This window comes from Mus musculus, chromosome 9 (assembly GCF_000001635.26).
Source record: "Mus musculus strain C57BL/6J chromosome 9, GRCm38.p6 C57BL/6J".
NCBI classification, from domain to species: Eukaryota; Metazoa; Chordata; class Mammalia; order Rodentia; family Muridae; genus Mus; species Mus musculus.
Window position 1 is genome coordinate 15,485,817 of NC_000075.6, and position 22,132 is coordinate 15,507,948.

Sequence of the window (22,132 nt, forward strand, 5' to 3'; positions counted from 1 at the left end):
CCCTAACAGTAGGCAACACCACCCTATGGGCTGGGATCTCAGGCTGAATAAAAGCAGAAAGCAAGGAGACCAGAAGCTCAGCTCTCTCTTCCTGAGTTGACAAGATGGGACCAGCCATCTCATGCTCCTACCCTTTTGACCTCTCTACCATGATGGAATGACCCCTCAAAATTCAACCAGAATAAAACACTTCCACTCTTATCATTGCTTTTGTGGGGCATTTTGTCCTAGCAGTGGGAAAAAAGCAATGGAAGAGGATAGCTTTGAGAACTGGAGACCATCTCGTAAGAAAAAAACCCATTTTTATACATATTAAATTACATGTCTGCTGACCCCTTATCCCTGTCTGTGGATCATTTCCACGTCTATGGACTCCAGATTGGGAGCCTCAGATTAGGACGAACAGTGAAGGTCCGTGTTCCACTTAGGGTTCTTTGGCTGTATCTAATAGGATCTGACTCTGGAGCCAGTTAGGCATGGTTAAAGATGTGGGCAGTCTTATCTGATCCTACATCTGGGTGACCAGCTTCTCACACTTCCATCCCTGTTCTTACATCTGAGTGACCTAGTGTGGGGTCGCTGTCTAGACCAAGTCTAAGAAAGATGATTCTAGAAGGAATCTGCGGGGCTTTACCTTCTCTGTGCTGAGAAGCACGGATGGGAAGCAGATGGAGATCAAAGTCTGTATTGCGTCCCATGAAAGTAGTGATGGATGCTGATTCCCCCGAACCCCCCCCCCCCCGGGTATTTTATATATGTCCTGTTATCTTGTTACACTGCCTGTTCCAGGAAGCCACACAGTCACACTGACAGACTAGTGGACTGGTCACATAGCAATATTGGTCAGACTAAGCCTATGCACTGCATTTTGACTTACAGTGTTTCCATTGGCAACAGGTTTGTGGTGGTGTATGTCAAGGGGCATGTGATTTTTGTAGACACTATGGTATCCTAAGTCACAATGGTCTTAGGTCAATCAAAGCCCTGTTTGCCATCTTCCTCGGTTTCAGGGACGCTTCTACTGCAGCCTTTCCCCTGCCATTTCCTTCTAATCTTTGCCGGTCTAAAGCACATTTGCTTTCTCTAACTTAGATCTTCCTTCACATCAGGTCAGTCGTTGACCTACAATGTGCTAAAATAAAATCTACCTCTGTAAACAAACAAGTGGTTACAACTCAAGCTGTCAAGTGCTTGGGCATGAAATAGAGACCAAAGCAGCTGCTTCCTCTCCAGGAGCTAAGAGACTATATGTTGAGAAGTACAGCTCTAGCCTAGCTCACACTCACCTGGTGCTAACCTAGCTCACACTCACCTGGTGCTAACCTAGCTCACACTCATCTGGTACTAACCTAGTTCACATTCACTTGGGTGCTAACCTAGTTCACACTCATCTGGTACTAACCTAGTTCACATTCACTTGGGTGCTAACCTAGCTCACACTCATCTGGTACTAACCTAGTTCACATTCACTTGGGTGCTAACCTAGCTCACACTCATCTGGTACTAACCTAGTTCACATTCACTTGGGTGCTAACCTAGTTCACACTCATCTGGTACTAACCTAGTTCACATTCCCTTGGGTGCTAACCTAGCTCACACTCATCTGGTACTAACCTAGTTCACATTCCCTTGGGTGCTAACCTAGCTCACACTCATCTGGTACTAACCTAGTTCACACTCACTTGGGTGCTAACCTAGCTCACACTCACATGGTGCTAACATAGCTCATACTCACCTGGGTGCTAACCTAGCTCACACTCACCTGGGTGCCAACCTAGCTCACACTCACCTGGTGCTAACATGCCTCACACTCACCTGGTACTAACCTAGCTCACACTCACCTGGGTGCTAACCTAGGTGCTGCAGCCAAGGGTAGTCAAGACATTCTGGAGACAGTGTGGGTTGAGTGGAGAAAGGAGCTGCTGTTGAAGAGTGTGAGGAGTCCCTGTGCTGTGACTATGTCTGTGGTATGGCAGGGCTAACCCAGGACCCTTCTCTGATGCACTGGGGAGTTTCCCTTTTGTCCCATTCTTGTCTAAGATCTGGAAGCCTTGAGTGAGGACTTTGTAGGAGCAGTTTGCCTACCCGGCCATTGGCTGTTCATCAGATTACCTCCCCAAATCTCATGACTTGTCAGTTCCAAGCCACTTCCTGTATTAAAGTATCTCACAGGACTTGTTCTTTCCCCCACAATGTATTTGCAAATTCATTTATTCACCTTCTTACTGGTTTGTAAGCTTCTCCCTGGAGGGAAATGACTATAGATTTTAGGATATCCCTGCATCCACAAAACTGAACAGCTTGTCCATATTCAGTTATAGGGCATGGGGTGATTGAGGAGGTAAGCACAGACTAGGAACTTTGTTACTGTTTTTGGATAAGAAAATTCACTTGGGGACAAAGACAGAGGTGACAGGAAACAGATTTTGATGTTGGAATTTCCAGACCAAAAGGCACAGCTGGTAGATGACTCACTGATGAATCTCTGATGGCCATGGTAAATTAAGACAAACAGAAGGCTCCTTTCCAGTGTGGGACTTCAAAACAGTGGTAGATATTTTTAGCCTATGGGAAGCTCAGTACATGGGCAGTTCTATTCGTTATGGGGTCTGGGGACTAGTGGTTTTAGGGTGGTCCTACTCTTCAAACAACCCTTGTGAAATCCTGAAAAGAGTCAAGGGAGCACGAAGACAGAAGTTAATGGCACTCTTGAAGCAGAAGCCTAACATCTGCAGGGAGGGAGAAAACTAGGAAGAAATTAAGTCTTGAGCTGGGCCTGGATGGCACAGGTTTGTAACCCCAGCCTCTGGAGGCCAAGGTTAGAAGACTGCAAACCGGAGGTGAGCCTGGGACATGAGGGGTAGGAATTGCAATCTCATTAGCTGATGATGTCTTCCAGGAGGCTAGGGCCAGTGAGCTTGAAGGAATCTGCTGAACAGTCCATTTGGGTTCCTTCTAGCCCTTTGCACAGATGAAAGCAGAGATCTTAAATTGTTTCCTTATAAGGGGTCTAACAGTTTTGTGAAAATAGTCAAGTGTACCCTTTGCTATGCAATGGAGTAGGAATAATTTTGTTCAAAGTCTTTGTGAAAAAAATTATATGATATTACTGTGAGGAAAAAAAAGAGGTTTTTATTACACTTGATAGATATATTAGTTTTCTTTGTGGAACTCAAATTCCAGCAAAGTGTATGGAGCAAACAGGCTAGCTTCTGGTGAAATGAAGACACACAGGGACTTAAAGCAATCTGACTTTTTCTTCTCACGGGTGGATGTAGTTTGTACACAGTGGCGAGATTCATAAAGACATTTCCATCAAGTATATGATGGACTGTGACCACGTGACCACATTTACCATTCCTGTCCTACAGGTCCTTTTCCTTTCCCCAGTCTCATGTCTACATTCATACTACACACATACATACGTACGTACACACACACACACACACACACACACACACACACACACACACACACAGAGTAATAGGCATACACATAGCATTTCAGATCCACACCAGAGAAAGAACACTTTGTCTTTCTGAGTCTGGCTGAACTTGCTTACTGTGACAACCTCCACCCTCACCAACCTTTTCAAAACAAGAAGCTGGACCCTTTTCCTTCTTAGCTTAGAGAAGATATAGTTCTACAAGGGTGTTTATTTGACTGGGAGGGCTCTTGACCAGAGGAGGTCAAGCTGCTTTTCTTCTAGGACTTGGAATGAGGAGTAAAAGGCACAGAAGAAACCCAGCTGCTGTTTTAGTAATTGAGTCTTGATGAGGCTTGTGTTTGTCTTTCCAGAATTGCTGAGAGATCCTAGCTTTAGGCCCTCCTGAAACTTGGATTGTGGGCTATCTACCTATCCACCAGTTTTTATTTTTATTTCTGGTGATCTTGTCTACCCTATCCCTTAGATTGCTCCAACTATTGCCCAAGATCATTGTATTTAAAAATGTGTTTCTATTGTTAATTGTGTGTGTGGGTGCCCTGGGAGGCCAGTCTGCAGCTGGAGTTACAAGCAGTTATGAGCTGCTTGATCTGAGTGCTGGAACTGACCTTGGCTCCTCCGCAAGAGCAGCAAGTGCTCCTAACCACTTAGCCACCTCTTCAGCCCCAAGAAGAAGATTTTAAATGGCAACAAATGTCAAAAGGGGAAATCATAAGAGTTCAGGAATGCAAAATAGTCTGCTTTGAGCCAGCTCCAGAGCCCGTGGGGCTCTAATCTGCTCAGGTGCTTCTTCATGGCATAATGAGGTGCTGGGTTCAAGGATCCTGCTTGTTCTGGTCCTGGGTTGGGGCGGTAGCATATTGAGGAAAGCACTTATTTCAGGTTGTATTACCTGAGTTCTCTCCCTGGAACCTGTGTAAAGAGCCAGATGCAATAGTGCATCTGCATTCCTCACATGCCCCTCTTGGGATATGGCTGCAAAGGAAGAACTGTCAGATGCTCACAGGTCATCTAGCCTGGTATTCGCATCAGTGAACAAGAGACCCATTCTCAAATTAGATTGAAGGCAGAGGCGGACACCCAAGGAATACATGCACCATATGCACAAAACCCACGGTATACAAACACATGAGCACACAGACACACACAGACACACACACACACACACACACACACACACACAGACATGCACACACACACACACTATGCACACACACGCACACACACACAGACATGCACACACACACAGACACACACACACATGCACACACAGACATGCACACACACACACACAGACATGCACACACACACACACATGCACATAGACATGCACACAGACATGCACACACACACAGACACACACAGGCACAGACATGCACACACACACAGACACGCACACAGACATGCACATAGACATACACACACACACACACACACAGACATGCACACAGACATGCACACACACAGAGACATGCACACACACACGCACACACCCCTTTTCATTAAGGAGCTTACTCTCTAGGGGAGGAAATAAATATAACAACCTCCACGACACCTACTGTTGGCATTCCAGTCAGGCTTAAAGCCTGATAGCTTACAAGCTGACCTTGCCAGCCCCTTGTCATACTGGCAGCAAAAGAATTTTAAACTGCCAGGCTCAGTGATGAGCCAATTCAATGAAGGACTCTGGAAGAGGCATTTACATAAAATGCGATGCTCCACTAAGCTCAGACACAGACCTCAGCTCAATACTTCATGACAGGAAACACTAGCTGGAGACTGATTCTTGGTTGAATTTCGCCAAGACCTTGTAACTGGAGAAATGCTTACCAGGAAGGGTGGGTGTCTCTATTATCTACTGTCATGTAAGAACCATTCCAAATGCTCAGTGACTGAAAGCCAGTACCATTTTAGATTTGAAACCCTGGGTTACCTGTGGCTGACTCTGCCCAGGACTCACCCAGGTAGGACTTGGCTGTACTGCCAAGTTCTTCTCTCCTTGGGTCTTTCCTATATGTAGAGATTCTTTGTGGAAATCTTAAGGCAGCATAAGAACAAGGAGCAAGGCTCAAATTCTCAGCTCACAAGATCTCATAATATACTCACAGGTCAAAATGAGTGACATGGTCAGCATGGGAGGAGCCATCTGAGAGTGAGCATTCTTCCTTCAGGTCAGCAGAGAGGTTGTGAGGATGGCCCTTGACCTTTGGAAATCTGCAACTCTAACTTGTGAATGAAGGCCTTTTCACTAAGGTGCAAACAAGTACTTACCAAAGGCAAAGAAAGTTTGGAGTCACCTGGTAAGGGGCTGTTTCTCCAATACCCCATAAAAACACAACAGCCTTGGGAAGTTATATCCTGGACCCTGAGGCTTACAGATTTCATATGGAGCTGCATATGGTCCCCCTCTGCCCTAGATGGAGGACATCTGTGTGTGTCTCACTCACCAGAGCTCACACGTGAGGACAAGAACTTTGCTCACACAATTGTTTCTCTAACTCTAGGGCTCACAATACTAAAGAGATGATCCCTGTGTGCTTGCTATCTACACTGTGCCTTTATGAAACGGTCTGGTGCTCTAGAGATTGCCGCATAGACTGGGCCATTCCTTCTTACATGACCGGTCACAGAAGCTCTGGAGACAACCAGGTCAACAGTCTCAGCTCTTAACAAATCAGTGTGTTACCAGGACTCAGGGGAGGAGGGACTGAGACAGCTGTTTCCAAGGTTGACCTTGCTGGTCAGTGACTGAGCCACCACCTGTGGTGTTAAGGTTGTCCCCAGTGGGGGGAAAATAGCCTTCCTAGGAGCTGGAGAGAGCACAGAAGAACACTTGCTACTCCCCCAGGGGGCTTGAGTTTCACTCCCAGCACCCACAAGTGGCTCACAACCTCCTATAACTGCAATTCCAGGGGATCCAATGCCTCAAACAAAATTAACCTTAAAAAATAGCCTTTATTTCTTTCTGTGCGTATCCTCAAGTGCCTGAAGATGTGGAAATCAACTGTCTCTCCTCCATGGTTTGCTGTCTTGTTTTCTTGAGACAGGGTTTCCCACGGAACCTAGACCTCAGCCTTTGGCTAGGCTGGCTGGCCAGGGATCTGAATGTCTCCCCTAGGATTACACACACACACACACACACACACACACACACACACACACACACACACACACTCTCTCTCTCTCTCTCTCTCTCCCTCTCTCTCTCTCTCTCTCTCGATGTTATACCTAGGTTTTATGGGGGTGCAGGGATCTGAACTTAGGTGCTAACGCTTGGGTGGTAGGTACTTTACTGAGTCATCTCGTTAGATCCCCAGTAGTCTTCTTACATGTGTATTTTCGCCCTGCACTGGAAGAGTAACAATACGAATGAGTACCAGGCAGGGCTATGCTAAGCGCTGTATATGATCTCTGTATATCTTCAAATATAACACCGGCAAGTAGGTTTTTATGACTATACCAGGAAGAAGGTTTTATGACTCTTACGGATGAGTTCATTTTTGGCAAAAGGAGATTAGCTTTCCTAAGACGTCTCAACTTTTAAGAGGTTGATTTAAAACCCAAATGTGTTTGGCTAAAAGTCCTTAATAACATTTAGCTTAGGGCCTTATGGGGCTTTAATACTGATAAGGGACAAGGAGTCCCATTTTATTTATAACAAGCTGAACATTATAAATAAACAAACCCAGGTCAGAACATTCCCTTAGGGGAGGAGATCTGTGATTGTATTTTGTTTCCTCATAAACCCCAGGCACAGGTCACAGAACAAACTACCGCCATTGGACACTAACCTGTTCTCTAACCTGCGCCAGGTATGGATGTACTTAAGGGCTACCTGAACACAGTTCTTCAAGGGTGACCTCGTGGGGAAGCCAGTGCTTCTGGTCACAGTCCGCTTGACAGGGCGGGACCGCCATGTAGAACCTGATACCCATTTTCAAGAACAGGGACCCTAAACCTCCCCTTCTCCCCTCAACAATGGCGGAGGCGCATCTGAGTGCACCTGGCCTGTTAGCAGTGGAGCACGCAAGAAAGCACTTCGCTTTTGCAACCCAGACCGCCACCTGCCATTTACGGGTTCCCTGACACAGGGTGCTTCAGGCCTGGCTGCCTTCTGGGCGTGACCGCACGCGTGCGTCTCCTCCTCCGGCGGGCTAGGCGGCCTGGCCTGCCGGGCGTCCGCAGGGTGCAGGGTGCCGCGTGGCCCGGCCCCGCGTTAGGGTTAGGGAGCAGGATTCGGCTTCCCGGCGGCAGAGGGCGCCTGGAGCCGCGGTCCCGCGCCCCGGAGCCGCCCGCGAGGCGCGAGCAGAGGCGAGGCGGGCGAGCGGCGGCCCCTGCCACGTACCCGGCCGTGCGCGGCGGCGGCAGGTGGGCGCGGGGGCTGCGGGGACCGCGCGGCTCCGAGCGGGGCCTCCGCGTGCTGGTGCTGGGGGCAGGGGCGCCGCGGGTGGAGCGCGCTGGCGGGCGGGACGGCTCTGCGCTCACCGCTGCGCCTTCCGGGCCGGGCCGGGAAAAGTTGGGGCGGCGCGCTGGCCTCGGGGGCCGGGCGGGAAGTGCGGCGCGGGCGGCCGAGGCCCCGCGTGGGAAGGCGGCCCCGCGCGGACACGCGGGGACACGCGCGGCCCGCAGAGGGGCGCGCGTTTGCAGGTGGCGGCGGGTGGCGGAGAACCCAGCGGGGCGGCGGGGACGGGCTGGCCTCTTCCCCGCTGCGGCCCAGGGGCCCGGCCGAGAGTTGGGGGCCCCTCGTGGCGTTCGGGGTCCCCGTGGGGAAGGAGCTGAGCGTGGTTTGCTGCGTCGCGGGCTCCAGGACCACCCCTCCCGGTGCCTCCTCCACCTCACACTGCGGTGCGTTTGTCCTGGGGAAGTTGAGCGGGCCGCGGAGTGGACGGTATGTGCAGGGTGTTTGAAGAGAGTGGGATGGGACCGCATGAAGCACGCACACCCACCCAACCTCTCATTCCCGGCTCAGTGCGAAACTCCCGGCCCCCTAGCGTTTAAGAGATTCTCCGGGCTGGGCCAGCAGCTTCTCAAAGCTGCACAGCACATCTAGGCATAGTGTGTGGCTAGGAGACATGGCCTCTGATTTTCTGTCTGTCGCTGGCCACTTCCCAAACAAGGTTTCAACAGATGCCCGTGCGTTATTAGAACAACCTATGTGGTGCCCCTTGATGAACTTGATGGCCCGTCCCCAATACGCTTAGTATTCAAATCACCTCCATGCCTCCTTGAGTGCAGTGGAGCATAGCTGTGGGCCCAGGCCATGGGCCTCTTGAGTCGTTGCGAGAGTCTAGATGTGTCAGCAGGACATGACCTTGGGTGAGCCCTATGGACCTCAGTGTTCTAATCTGTGCAATAGGAGAAAAAAGCCAGATAATTTACAGAAGGCAGGAGGAGGTTTCCGAGGATAGCCTGAAGTGTAGCCTTGTCTGACGTGCAGTCTCTCATGTGTACAAATGTTTCTACTTGCCCCCAGAAAGAAATTAGGATAGCTTTGAAGAAAACAGGAGCTAAAAAGATTGAACACACAAAGCAAGAAAGTCGTAACTGGTACTAGGTGTACGTTGGAGTGCTGTACTCACGAAGGTAGTGGGTATTATGGGCTACTGGTCTTTGCTATAAAGTCGCTTCTAGAGCTGAGACCATACTGAACATGCCATCCATGGGCATGAATTGCTTCTTATTGTAGCGTTCAAGCCTGGGGTGGTCGCTCAGCTGGCTTGATGGGGCCCTTCCTGAGGGGCATGTCCACATCTCAGTATCCTGTGTAACGGCATCCTTGCTACCTCTTCTGGTCCAGCTATATGTAGTGGGCTGGCTTCCCAATTGCATGTGATGTTTCAAGCTGATTTCTTCCACATTCAAATAGTAAATATGTATGCATGAGGTACGCTTGGGTGCAGCCCACTACAAATAGTTTACATAATAGTGTATGCTTATTCCAGTAAGATGTAGTACTCTATCTTATTCCTCCGTTTCTTCTGGGGCAGCCTCTCACCCGGACTGGGGAAAGTTTTTTGGTCCTGAGGGCAATCGCAGTAATTGGGCTAAGCAGCTCATTAATGATCAAGCTTTAGTTTGTAAGGTGAGGGGGGATTTTCTCTCTCTCTCTCTCTCTCTCTCTCTCTTTCTTAGATTTATTTATTTATTTATTATATGTAAGTACACTGTTGCTATCTTCAGACACACCAGAAGAGGGCATCAGATCACATCACAGATGGTTGTGAGCCACCATGTGGTTGCTGGGATTTGAACTCAGGACCTCTGGAAGAGCAGTCAGTGCTCTTAACCATTGAGCTCTCTCTCCAACCCGAGGGGTGATTTTCTTGCTTTATCATAACTGAATGTTTTTCCCCTGCCCATTTCCATTTTCAGCTTTCAGAACCTACATCAGCTTTGATTTGACCATGTCATTCTCAGTAATCCTTGAAACAATTTTGTTAGTTCCTTGGAAGTGGCAGTAGATGACTATCTCTTCAGTTTAAGATGGTGGTGAAATGATACCTTAAAAACACAGGGCTTCACTAATTCCGTTCAGTCCTTAAAATATCCGTGATGTGTATATGCATGAATGTGACTATACAGAGACGGCTAGATTAGCAAGAACCATGTTTTCAGGACAGTTTCCACTTGAGCCTCTGATGCTCTTTAGGCTGTGTGAAGAAGAGTGGGCTTCAGTTTGCTGGCTTCCGAGGAAGCAAAGCCAAGAGGCACAGTTCTGTGTCACAGCAGTATCTCTGCACTCAGAGAGCCGATCGCAGTGATGGGAAAGGAATTCCTGTTAGTGTACAAGGTTATGACCTCTCACTGAGAACATGAAGACAGGCAACGTGCTCTCTGACCCAGGATGCTGGGCCCTAGGCACTGTAGGGCTCTCTGGACTCAGCCTAGGAAGCAATCCTGGAAGTTTAGCGGGCCTGGGTGTGAGCCCTTGGCTTCACCTCTGGCCCGGGGTCTGCTCCTCTAAAGCCTGAGGCCTGCTGCTTTCCCTTGCCTGTGAACTAAAGGCAGTGTGAAGGCGGCCCCTCCTCTCTCTCCTTGCTCAGGCACTCCAGATAATGGGATTGATTAAGTCTTCCAGTAGGAATTGTCCTCAGGGGAGAAAGGCTTTTTAAAGTACATTTTTGTCCTTATGAATAATTCCTCCAGCTTTTGCCTCCCCACACCAAGCCCAGCACACACAGAACATTCCAGGGCCTTGGGCTGCGGATGGACTCAATAAGGAACTGAACAAAACCAGAAGCCAGAAAGGGCAGGTTGGAAGTTGGATGTGGTTATATCTGGTTTTCTTTTGCTTACTTTGTAGATTTTTCTCCATTTTTGCACAAGGAAAAGATATTGGAGTTTGGGGGTGGGGCTTCTGGATAAGGTGAGGAGGGAGGAGGCAGGGAGGTCACAGAAGAGGTGAATCCGGCTGGCCCTACAGGGGACTGTAGTTAAAGTGGAACTGAGGCAGATGCCAGTCCACTGTCTATCCAGTGCTGGAAGCGTTCTTGCTGGGCTTTCAAGTTTTGTGCTGTAGGCAGATTGTGACTTGCCTTAGTGGCAACATCAGTGAAATTCTGTCGTCAGTTGTGTGCAGAAAAGGAAATGAAATTCCAAGAGGGTGTTTGTTGTGACGGACGCCAGGATTTTTATTAGGATCTAGTCAGTCTATAAAAGTACCTCCCAGTTCCCCAAAGATATTTTAAAAGAAATAGTTTTTAAATCATGGAAATGGCTTCATTGTGAGTCTTTAAAATGTCACCCTCTTAAATTGTGGAAACAAATGAGGTTTAAAACATCCCAGGAATTTATATTTTGACCTGTTCCTTCACCGTTCTCACATTGTTTTAATGAGTTACTTTTGGTTTCCTTTACATTTTTATAGCCTAGTTTCTACACTTCAGAGCTCGTCTCTGCCTTCTGTTCTCTTGAGTTCATTCTTACTGGTTATGCAGAGCTGTTGAGGAACTAAGGAGCACAGTATACAGAACCAGGCTGGGGACAGCCTTAAGGTGCTCACTCCTGGGGAACTAGACGGTCATGACAGGCCGTGGCCCTGACAGCAGTCCTGATGGCACGTGATCCATAAAGCACGGTGCCGGGATGGCTCACAGACACATGTGTCCTGTGGATGGGAAAGGCTGGTCATGCTATCTCCAAGGCTCAGAAGCATGCTTGTGGAATTTGATAGGCTGTCACTCACAGGTGTCGTGATGGCCCAGAGACTCGTGTCTAACACATAGTCAGTCTTTAACCGAGGCCTGTGTTTACATCGCTTCTGGGCAGGTAGGACTGTGCACACTCTGCTGGGGATAGGAGGGAGCCTTTGTCTTGTGGTTTGGGAGTTTCCTCAAGGAAAGATGGTTAAGTCTGTATCAAGGAAGATTGTTCAGTGGGCTGTGTGGAGTATGGAAGTTAGTGGAGAGGAGACCATTAATACAGTGGTCTCAAGATAGAGCCCAGGTAAAAACCATGACACTTATGACCCTGTGCTGCACAGGGTGCACAATGAATGGGAAGATCTAAGTCTCTTTGGATGATGGAGTCCAGAGAGGAAACCTTTCCTGCTCTTCATACCCACAGCCTTGAGCTGTGGTCCTGAAGATGCTGAGAGGGAACCTGCAGCAGCGGGCATTGCTTCTGTTGGGCTCTTGCTAGAGACAGCTGTCCGAGTCTGACCTGAAAGGCCTTTGTTGCCACCCTCTGACCTTATGTCTAGGAGCTTCTCAGAATTGAGGTTGGGCTCTCAAGCCCCACTTAGGAATACTGTCTGAGCAGTTAAGTGGAACTTGCTAGAAGGATAAAGCCTGGTTTAAATGTAGCTTATATTCTAGTAATTACTGATCCCCAAGCAGATGTGATAGGGTTAGTCCTTGGTTCTCTGTGTGTGCCTGTGTGAGGCTGCTGGGGAAAGCAGGAACGGTGTGTATACTGTGATTAGTGAACAACTGTAAGTAGAGAGGTTACCTTCCTCTAAATCTGCAGCCTGGAGCAGATTCTGAGCCCTGGGACGAGGGTGACTGGAATTTTCAAATGCAACATGCTGTTCACACGTCTTATGCCCCTACTCTGTGCCAGAGATGGTAGTGAACCTGCTTACGGCTGTCCATTTTCTGGACTGCATTCCTGTTTGTTCTTGTTCTGGTCAGGCAGGAGATCAGTTGACCGGGTGGGGTGTGGCTTTATCTGGACTATGCATTTGTGAGGGAGCAGGTAGATAACCTGTTAGACCTCACCACACTGCTTCCCAGCACGTGCAGTAGTCTCTGTTGGTGGGTGCTATGTGCAGGCCCGTCTCGCTGCTTACGTTTTCTTTTGAATTGGTGACCTTGCATCCTTTTACTAAGGTGCCTCTTTTTGACACCCACGATGGTGTACAAGGACCGACAGCATCCTTGACTGGGTAGTAAGGCCCATGCTGGAGAAGAGCTCTCGCACTGCAGACAGTAGCTATCATGCCTACCTCTTGTTTATTATGTCTGCAGCAAAGCCTCTTTGCTGGCTTTTTTTTAAGTGTGTGCATATGTGTGTGTGTGTGTGTGTGTGTGTGTGTATTAGGGTCTGTTTGTTTTAATTATTACCAAGAATCAGAAAAGATATTTGTCAAATGTTTAAATCTACAGCAGGGCTGTGGGTCTGGCAAGCAGGAAGAATAAATATACATTTAGCCAGGATACCGCTGATTTCTCTCTTTCTGTGCTAACACTGCTCAGTTGGATGAGGCATCTGATTTGTATACTGAGACAGTTTGGGTTTCGGGAGTGAGGGAAGAGATTCCTGGGCTGCTTGCCGGAGCGGAGGGACTCCACCGAGCAGGCTTCTCTGCCAGTCTTGGCTCTCCCACTAACGCAGGCACTGGCACGCCGCACCTTGGTTGGGAAGGTAGAGTTTATCCAGCCCCCTTTGTTGGCTTGCCTGAGGGATGCTTAGTGGGCTGTGGGGAAGGACCTCTTCTCTGCTGCCTGAAGGGGATTCTCTTTTGACTTTGTGTGCATATGTGTGAAGAAAGGCCCAGAACTGGTGCATTCAAGGATGGCAGGTTGAGGGTAGGAAAGGCCACAGCTCTCCTTGCATCCTTCTTACCATGTCAATCCCAATTTGACCTGTTGTCAAAGCTCAGATATTAGGCATGGATCTCTTTAGTTCCTCCTAGGGTGCAACATGGAAACACGCACTGACTTGGGGTTTGTCAGCAGGAGAATCTGTTTGGATGGTGCTGTTTACAGTGAGGCCATTGCTTTCTTAGATGACACAGGTGGTATGTGCGAATCTGCTCCCACACCCCCACCTTCCCATGGAGAGTGTGGAAGAGAAGAGCAGGCATGGTGACCCTGGCAACCCTCTCCCAGATACCTCCTCCCTGTCGAGTCCTCAGGTAACTGGTTTTAGCAGTTGGATGAGTATCTTGAAGCCACTTGTCAGCCCATTTAGACGCATGGGCATAAGAGCTTCTTTGTTTTACATGTCTAGATCTGATTGTATGCACCATTCCACTACCTTTCTTGTTTTTATATTGTAGAGTTGTTTACATACATGTACCATACATGTTTACATACATGTAGTTGTTTACATACATGTCTCTGCTCCTTTGTCTACAACACATGATATAGGTGTATCAGTTTATGAATTGGTTTCCTGTTGATGGGCAGATGAATTAGCTCACGAAGTCCTGTGCCTGCGTTTCCCTGTGACTGGAATGATTTGTCAGACGTGTACATTAATTCAGGCCCTCACAGCAGCAGTGCCCGTGGTGATCTTAGATGTCCTGACCTCAACTACAGTTTAAAAGTTTGGCCATTTGTCCTACTGGCTGACATCATGCTGATCGGCAGAAGTTTTATGAGCAGTCTGTCGATTGCCAGTTAAGTCGTGGAACTCATTACTTAGCCTTGGATCTTAGTGCAGAGTGGGCAGGTCTATAGTAATCACTGTGTGATGCCCAGAAGGACTTTGCTTGGCTCTGCTTAGGGTGGAATAGGCACAGTGTCACCTGGGGTGGCAGTGTGGCACCTGGGAGCCAGACCTGGTTTCACATTCGTTCCATTTCTGCCAGAGGCTAGGTATGGTGACAGGACACTTGGAGCTTGGTATAGGGCTCCTGGATATGTCTTGAAATGTTCCCCTGAGGAACTGGGTTTGTGTAAGTACCAAATGAGACTGGTCTTTCCGGAGACTGTGCACCTGAAAACCAGATGCTGTGGCTGGCGTTCATAAAGCCTGGTTGTGGAGACTGTGTGTGGCAGATGTTCTTCCATCTGTGCGGCCATCATCCCTGCTCCTGGCTTGCTCTGGGATGTTGTGACAGTTTGCCATGTACTGGGGTCTTTGGGAGAAACTCTGGAGTCTTAACAGGTAGCCAGCAGGCTGATAGACGAGATGGTACCTGAGTTTGACTCCTTTGGGCTGTCCCCACAGCCTGGGCCATGGACTTTAGAGACTTTGACTTACTGGAACATTTCAGTCTTCTGCTGCTGAGGGAGGTTTGGAGTAGGGATGGTGAGGGGAGAGGGGTGGAAAAGGGACTCAAGAGCCCAGCCTCTTTGGAACCCAGCTCTTGCTCAGTCCTCATTGGGGGTTGGGGGGTGGACGCTTAGTCTATTATATCCTGGTACTAGACCAGAGTTTGTTCTCTTTCTAGCCTCAGTTTCCTTTCTGGGGACCCAGGCTTACCTAGGTCATAAGTTACAGGGTCATTGTGAGGATTCTCTGTGTTCTTTCATAGAGTTTTGACATCTCCTCAGCAGGTACTCAGTGATTGAAGCCATTTCTTCTGTGTGCAGATTCCTTTCTTAGCAATGGTTTTAATTTTTAATTGTGTGTGTATGTGTGTGCATGCATGGGTACCATGGTGCTTGTGTGGAGGAAAGAGTAAAACTGTGTGGAGCTGGGTTTCAGGATTCAAGCTGAGGTTGTCAGGCTTGGGTGACAAACACTTTACCTCCTGAGCCATCTCAAGTAAGTGACCAGTAAATGCTTTCAAGAGAATGACTTTACCTTTGGTTAGTTCCATATGACAATGTAGAGAGCCTGCTGGGATTGAAAGGGCTAGGTCTGGAGACCAGTGTCTGCCAAGAGACAGACGGGAGCAGAGAGGGGTGCAGGTGGAAGGGCGTCCACGAGTCTTGGCAGGAGAGGAACTCAGGCATCTTATGTCAGCCTACCGGTTACCAGTAAACAGCTCCTATATGTACATCAGTGCCCGGGTGCAAAGGCTTTGTACTTTCATTTAGAGAGCCTGGGTGTTGGAGGGCCAAGCGTGAGGTGACTGACAGAGCCTCTGAATGATGACGCGTCTCGCTTCACACAGCTGGCCAGACTGAGAGTGAGCAGGGACTTTCCCCATCTTCTGCACACGTCCACATGTTACCTGTTTCCAGATGTGGACAGTATTGGCTGTGTCTTTTATTGCCCAAGGCTCTAATGCTCAGGGTCAATTTATGCCTTGAGGTTACTGAAATCCTGAGAGGAACAGGAGAAGATTGTCTGTGGTGTTGGAATTCCAGCTCAGGCCTGCCTGCCTATCAAGCTCATGCGTCTACGCTCCTAACAGCAGTCCCCAGGCTGACGTAGCTCTTCATTCTCCCCAGTCACATGTGTTCGTTGTGTTTGCACCACACTGTGTGTGTGCATGTGCACACACGCTGACAAGTTCATGCAAGGCCCCTAATTTGTTTGCTGATTTTTTTTTTCTTTCCACTGGATATCAGAGGCCTGCAGGGTGAATGTGGAAAAGGTGGTACTCAAGGCCTGCGTTACACCATGTAGCTGGTGTCTACATAGGGAAATGACAGCCCTGCTGAAGGCCATGCTTAGTGTTTGAGCACGTGGTCTGGGGCCTATGAGGTCCCAGTGCTCCATGCACAGATGCAGGAGTCCTCGGGAGTAGGCAGAGAGTCAGTCACAGAGACTGTGACTTGAGTCTGGACGATGTGTGTGACAGTTAGTGCTACAAAAGGAGTAAGGTGATGCATGCCTTTAAGCCCAGCACTCTGGAGGTAGAGGCAGGCAAGATTTCTGAGTTCAAGGTCAGCCTGGTCCTGGTCTACAGAGTGAGTTCCATGACGGCCAGGGTTACAAAGAGAAACCTACCCCCTCCCCCACCCCCAAAAGCCCTAAACCTGAATGGAATAATAGTGGCCTGCGGCATGAGAGAGACTTGAGAGTGATGTGCAGTAGGTGCCAAAGGTATTGCCCTAAATAATAGCAGATTCAAGGCCTCACCTTGGGTCTGGCTTCTTAGAACACAAATTGAAACGAGCCATGACTAACCTGTAGAGAGCAGATTGGCTTTTATTACACGCTGCATTTGACAGATAAAGACCCCAGGGGCAAGGTGCCTGTTCAAGGTCACAGTGTAATGGAGAGGAGAGCCGAGCTGGATCCTGCCCCCTGGCCCGCTGCAGTCATTACTCTGGCAGCCCTCCTGGAGGAAGGAGCTGGCTACCTGGGGGAAGTTGGTGTTGTGAATTGGATGAATGAGTTCCCAGTCCAGATCCTGACCTGTCTGTCTCTGAGGGAAGTTAGAACATTAGCCTCTCTGCATGGGCCTGTCTAAGCTGAAGGTAAGCCCCCTCCTCCTGTTAGACAGATTGTTATTCACCCGGCGCCCAGCAAGTTTTTACCGAGTCTCCCCTGTGCTTGCCTTAGGGAATCTACAGTAAATGAAAGAAGCCAAGGTCCTGGTCCTGCTGAGGGCTGGCTGGGGGATCTGTGCTGTTTCCTAGGGCTGTTGTGACACAGTACCCAGGCAGTGGCTTAAGCAACTCAAGTTTATTCTGCCACATTTCTCAGGCTCAGGGTATCTCCTCCTTGTTCCTTATCCTGGCCTCTGCTGCCTTCTACTGTCACCTGAGGCTCTCCTTACCTCTCTCTGTGGGTCTCCAGAGGCACAGAATGGGCAGTTAGTGCAGTGGTTAGTCTTGTATTAGGGCTCTTCCTTAGAGGTAGAGACAGTGTGTGTGTGTGTGTGTGTGTGTGTGTGTGTGTGTGTGCGCGCGCATGCGCGTGCGTGTTGTATATGTGTGTGTGTGTGCTCACTTGTGCGTGTATGAATGCACTTAGGTATTTTGTCTATATGTTTTAAAAGGAAGAAGTTAGATCTCTCTTCATCCCGGATCCACTGCTCTTCCTGGCTCTCTTCTTTGACTCTCTTCCTCCCCTCACATATGCTGCGTGCACAAGGACGAGGCTTGGGTGACCTGTGTGCATGGACAGAGCTTGCAGAGCTGCTGTACTTCGAGTTACATGGCCTTCCCCTCCCCCGTCCCACGGGCTCTATCCTATCCATCTCAGAGTGGCGGACACTGTAGTCAGAGTTCAGGTGCTCTTTGGCTCAGGCAGACGTGGAAATGCTGAGCTCAGTGTGCAAATTCAGTTTAGCGTCCTGATCTTTGCAAGCTGTAAAGCCAAGATGCAGCAAAATCCAGTCAGCTCCCTTGGTTAGTGGGTCACGTTTAGCCTTGAACATTCAGGGATGTTGGTGGAGGCCCATGGAGAGAGCTGAACTGTCTGTCCTGTGTTCTTTGTTCATGAACCCAGGACCTTCTCACTTTGTAACGCACATAGTTTTTATAAAAACACCGAGTTTCTGTCATTTAAAAAGAAGAGACTGAGGTGGAAGTTTGGGTTGGCCTGCTTGAGGCCTGTGAGATCAGTTTGTGTGTCTGCCGAGGACATAACTTAGAGATGAAGGGCAGGCACTGTGTCTAACTGACAAGAAATTTCCTCTGTAGCCTCGGAAGGAAAGGGCCTGGTGCTGTGTGAGGAAGGCTCCTGAGAGATGGGCCGTGGGTGGGCCGACTTCCTTCACTCACAGAGGGAGCTCCCATGTTTGGAGGTTATCTGCATGGTGCTTCTGCCCAGGCCCTGTGGAGAACGTGGTTTTAGGGATAATTACGTGTAAGTGGGGGATGGAAACAATTGCCTGTGTGAGGAGCAGCTGCTGTGAGGAGATCCATACCCATTCCCCAACTCCCTCTGGAGCACAGCTCTCTACAGTCAACGTTGTGGATGTCCATGCATGTCGCGAGAGGGTTATTTTGGGGTGTGTTCTCCTAGCATATCCAAAGGGCTTTCGTAGAACTGCTTTTTAAAACGAATTCTTTCTCTGCTAGAGGTCCTCAGGAAGCTGGACTTGGCGACGTTCTGCACAGCTGGCAGGCAGCTTCACCAGAGAGCCTCTCCCAAGCTTACTGCTTTTATAGTTGTCTCACCTTTAACCTATAGGACGATGAAGGGACTAGAGTGGTCCTCTCCATTCCTTGTGCTCCTCTCTCCTGATTGGGCAAGCCCTTGGCCTCCTCTCCTCACCCAAGTGGAAACCCATTGACGTAGGGCACCTAACACAGTCAGATTCCCCTAGAAGTCATGGCCAGCACCTCGCCTCCTCCATGCTGTCCCCTGCTGTCCTGCTTCCTAGGCAAGGGAGGGAGGCCCAGGTTAGGAGGATTTGGCGACCCTCCGCTCTGCTGGAGGCTGGTGGCTTCAGTTGCTCAGCAAGTACCTGTGTTCTCCCAGGTTACACACAACTTTCTAACCTGGCCTTCAGCAAAGGACCTTTATTCCCGGGGTTTGTTTTCGTAAAATAAGTAAGAAAAAAAAATGGGTCATGACTACAAGATTGTATATATATTACATTGTAAATTTTTTGAGAAATAGCATTCACATAGAGAAATACTAAAAAGTTATTTCCCCGGTTATCTCTGTATTTTGTCATGTTGGAAATTTTCATCTTTCTTTTCTTTTTGAGAATGTTAGGCTGCCCTCACACCTGCTGTGTAGCTGAAGATGACCTCCATCTTCTGATCCTCCTGTCTCCTCCTGCCAAGTGCAGGCACTATAGGAGTGTGCTATCATGGTGTGCTGGGCAGCACTCTACCGACCGACCGACCGACCGACACAGAGCTCAAGCCCAGCCAGGGCTTCTGTGTTGTACATGGTGAAGCATCAGCACTGGGAAGAAATTACTGCTTACTAGAACTCAGTAGGTACCAGACATTGTATGATACCCCTTACAATATCTTATGGAATCCTACTACTAAAATTGTTTATAAAAATATAAACTTTAACTTATTTTTATTATTGTGATAAAGTATAAATAGCATGAAACTCACCCTTTTAAACTTTTTTTGTAAACAGTCCAGCCTGGCTTTGAACTTTTGGTTCTCTTGCCTTTGCTGCCTGTGTGCTAAGATAGGTGTGTTCCACTACCCCTAGCCTTTTATTTACTTCTTTTTATCTGTGTGTACACAGCTGTCAGATTCCCTGGAGCTACAGCTAGGTGGTTGCCAGCTGCCTGATACAAGTGCTGAGAAATAAATTCAAGTCCTCCAGAAGAGCAGGGAGCCATCTCTCCAGCTCCCGACCCCTGCCTGACCTTTCAAACTTTTCATGCATACAGTTGAGTGCCATTAAGTATCTCTGCTGTGAGTTCTTTCCTGAACCTGTCATTTTATACTTGAGGAAGCTCGGGCTTGAGCAGGGTTCTTGGTGCGGGTTAGAGGACGTTCCAGAGGGCACACTTGAATGCAGCACTGATGGCTACTTCCTGGGTGCTCCAGTCTGTGGCTGTGGAGTCCCCGAGTCCTTTGCTTGCCCAGCACTGGCTGTACAAAGCCATTCACTTGTGTGTGTTTCTCTTGAGGCTTCCAGCATTGGGGTAGTATGGTCAGGCTGAGTTGGTCAGCCTGGCTTTGTGGTGTTGAAGCTGGTGATCACTGTGTTTCTGTTGTTGCTGAGAAGGTGGAAATGTGTAGGCTGCCTACCAGGATTCTGTTTGCAGAGTGATGCAGCAGGTAGAGGGACCTGGGGCATCAGGTGACTGCCATTTAGAGATGTGAACCTAGTTAAGTCTGGGTGATTCAGAGAGCAAGCATTGAACTTGGTGTCTGTGCCTTAGTCCTCATGCTTGGTCTCATTTCTTCTCTCCCAACTTTATCTTTATTTTTAGATAAATATCTCAAAATCTCCCTAGAGCCCAGGATGGCCAGGAGGTGAGGAGGGTGCTGAATGGGATGGAGGGTGCTCAGCCTAGAGACAGAGGTGGGTGTTATAGCCAGAAGGGTTGGGGAAGATGCGCCTTGCTGAGCTTTGCTCTGCTTTGCCTCTGGCAGGCTCCTTCTACCCTTGCTTAGCTGGAGGGGTGGAGTATTCCTCTATGTACTCTGCATTGTACACCTTGTGCTAAATGTGTACCCTGCATTGTATACCTTGTGCTAAATGCTCTGGGGTTTACTGCCGTTTACCTTGGCGAGTTCCTCAGACCCACTCTGCGAGACTCACCTTCCTCTGTTGACTTGAATTGTCATTTAGAGCCCCTTGCAGCCTTTTATGCTTGACAGTACTAGTAAAAAGTATGTTACTGTGGCTATCTGTCTTGTTTCAAGCCGCCCAATCTTGCTTTGTTCTCTAGCCCCCTATGAGGGAGTGAGTGTCTGGGAGCTGAGCTCTGTTGCACTGTACCCCCCCCTCCCCCCTCCCTCTCCCCTCCCCCTCCCCCTCCCTCTCCCCTCCCCCTCCCTCTCCCCTCCTCTTTCCTCTCCCCTCTCTCTCTCTCCCTCCCCTCCCCCTCCCTCTCCCCCCAACCCCCGTGTGTCTGTGTGTTCGCCTTGGTAGACTCTGTGTGTGCAAGACACTGAGGACCAACCAGAGAGAAGCTAGGATAGCTCTCATAGCAGCCCTGGTTTTGTGAGTGAAATCCTAGTTAGGAGAGGGGAGCGCCAGAGCGTGAGCAGGCACTGCAGAAGAACAGACCCTTGGTCAGCATCCATGACATGTTTGCTGGGGGTCAAAGGACAGGAGGAACTGACAGCCTCTGCCCTCTGCTCCTCAGCAACTCTCTGCTTCAGCAGTTTGTAGCTGAGTGCCTGTCTCAGCACCTTGTGTTGACTTTTGAGTTATCTCTGCTGTATGCTTTATGTGACATAGGGGACAGTCTCTGCACGAGCTCTGCTGAAGTCACCTCATCTCACTGTCTGTCCACTGGTTTCTGTTTTGAGACTGCTTTGCTACTGGAAGACTAAGTAGGTCATGGATACCTGCTTTGACCTGAGTGTGGCTATGCTCCATGGATGTTGAATTTCCAGAGAAAATCCAGCTGCCCTCATTGGCCCAGGAGACTGGCCAAGCAACCTGCTTGGTCTCAGGGTATATTTATAGAGTGTGAAGATGCTGGAGTAGGAGACACTGTGACCTTCCAGGCCTTCTGAGGAGCCACAGCAAGAGACCTTGGAACCCTTCAGGAAGTAGGGTGCTGGGTGGGGTCTTCCTCCTCTACTTTCCTGAGTTTTCTGGGAATCATTTAGCCTCATGGATTTCCTCATGCAGTAACCATGTGAGATCTGCTCCGGAGAAATCAAGTTTATTTTTGGAGGGACTGATTTTGCCAAATCAGTAGCTGTGGCTGTTTGTTGTTGATTTGCTCTGTGCTGAGCTTTTCCTGTGGCTTCCCAGCCACCTTGGAAGGCGAGGGTTTGCTTTCTCTTTTCCATGGAGGAAATGACTGCGGATCAAAGTGGAGCAGTCACTCGCTCACATTCCTGTGTGGAGACAGTGGAGCCAAGGACACCCACACAGCCTGCTAGTCAGAGTCTAGCCTTTTTTTGTGTAACAGTTTTGAGCTTGGAAGACAGTATCCTGTGTGGCATGAGTATGTGGCTGAGGCTTTGTGGCCTGTTTTGACCTTCCTTGAAAGAAGGGTGGCTCTGA

General features: G+C 49.0%; 1 protein-coding gene across 4 annotated transcripts in view; it reads left to right on the forward strand.

The window, feature by feature from the left end:
* Positions 1-22,132, forward strand: part of Smco4 (single-pass membrane protein with coiled-coil domains 4) — a 76,821-nt gene that overhangs the window by 17,377 nt on the left and 37,312 nt on the right. The window contains exons 1-3 of one of the 4 annotated variants that reach the window (XM_011242409.3): positions 7,608-7,813; positions 19,184-19,409; positions 19,679-19,825. The exons of 1 other annotated variant lie outside the window; for it this stretch is intronic. The gene's annotated coding sequence lies outside the window, so the exon portion shown is untranslated. Of the gene's footprint in view, positions 1-7,607; positions 7,814-19,183; positions 19,410-19,678; positions 19,826-22,132 lie in introns of those variants that run through there. 2 more of the 4 variants (NM_133214.2, NM_001359604.1) reach the window with 2 other exon arrangements.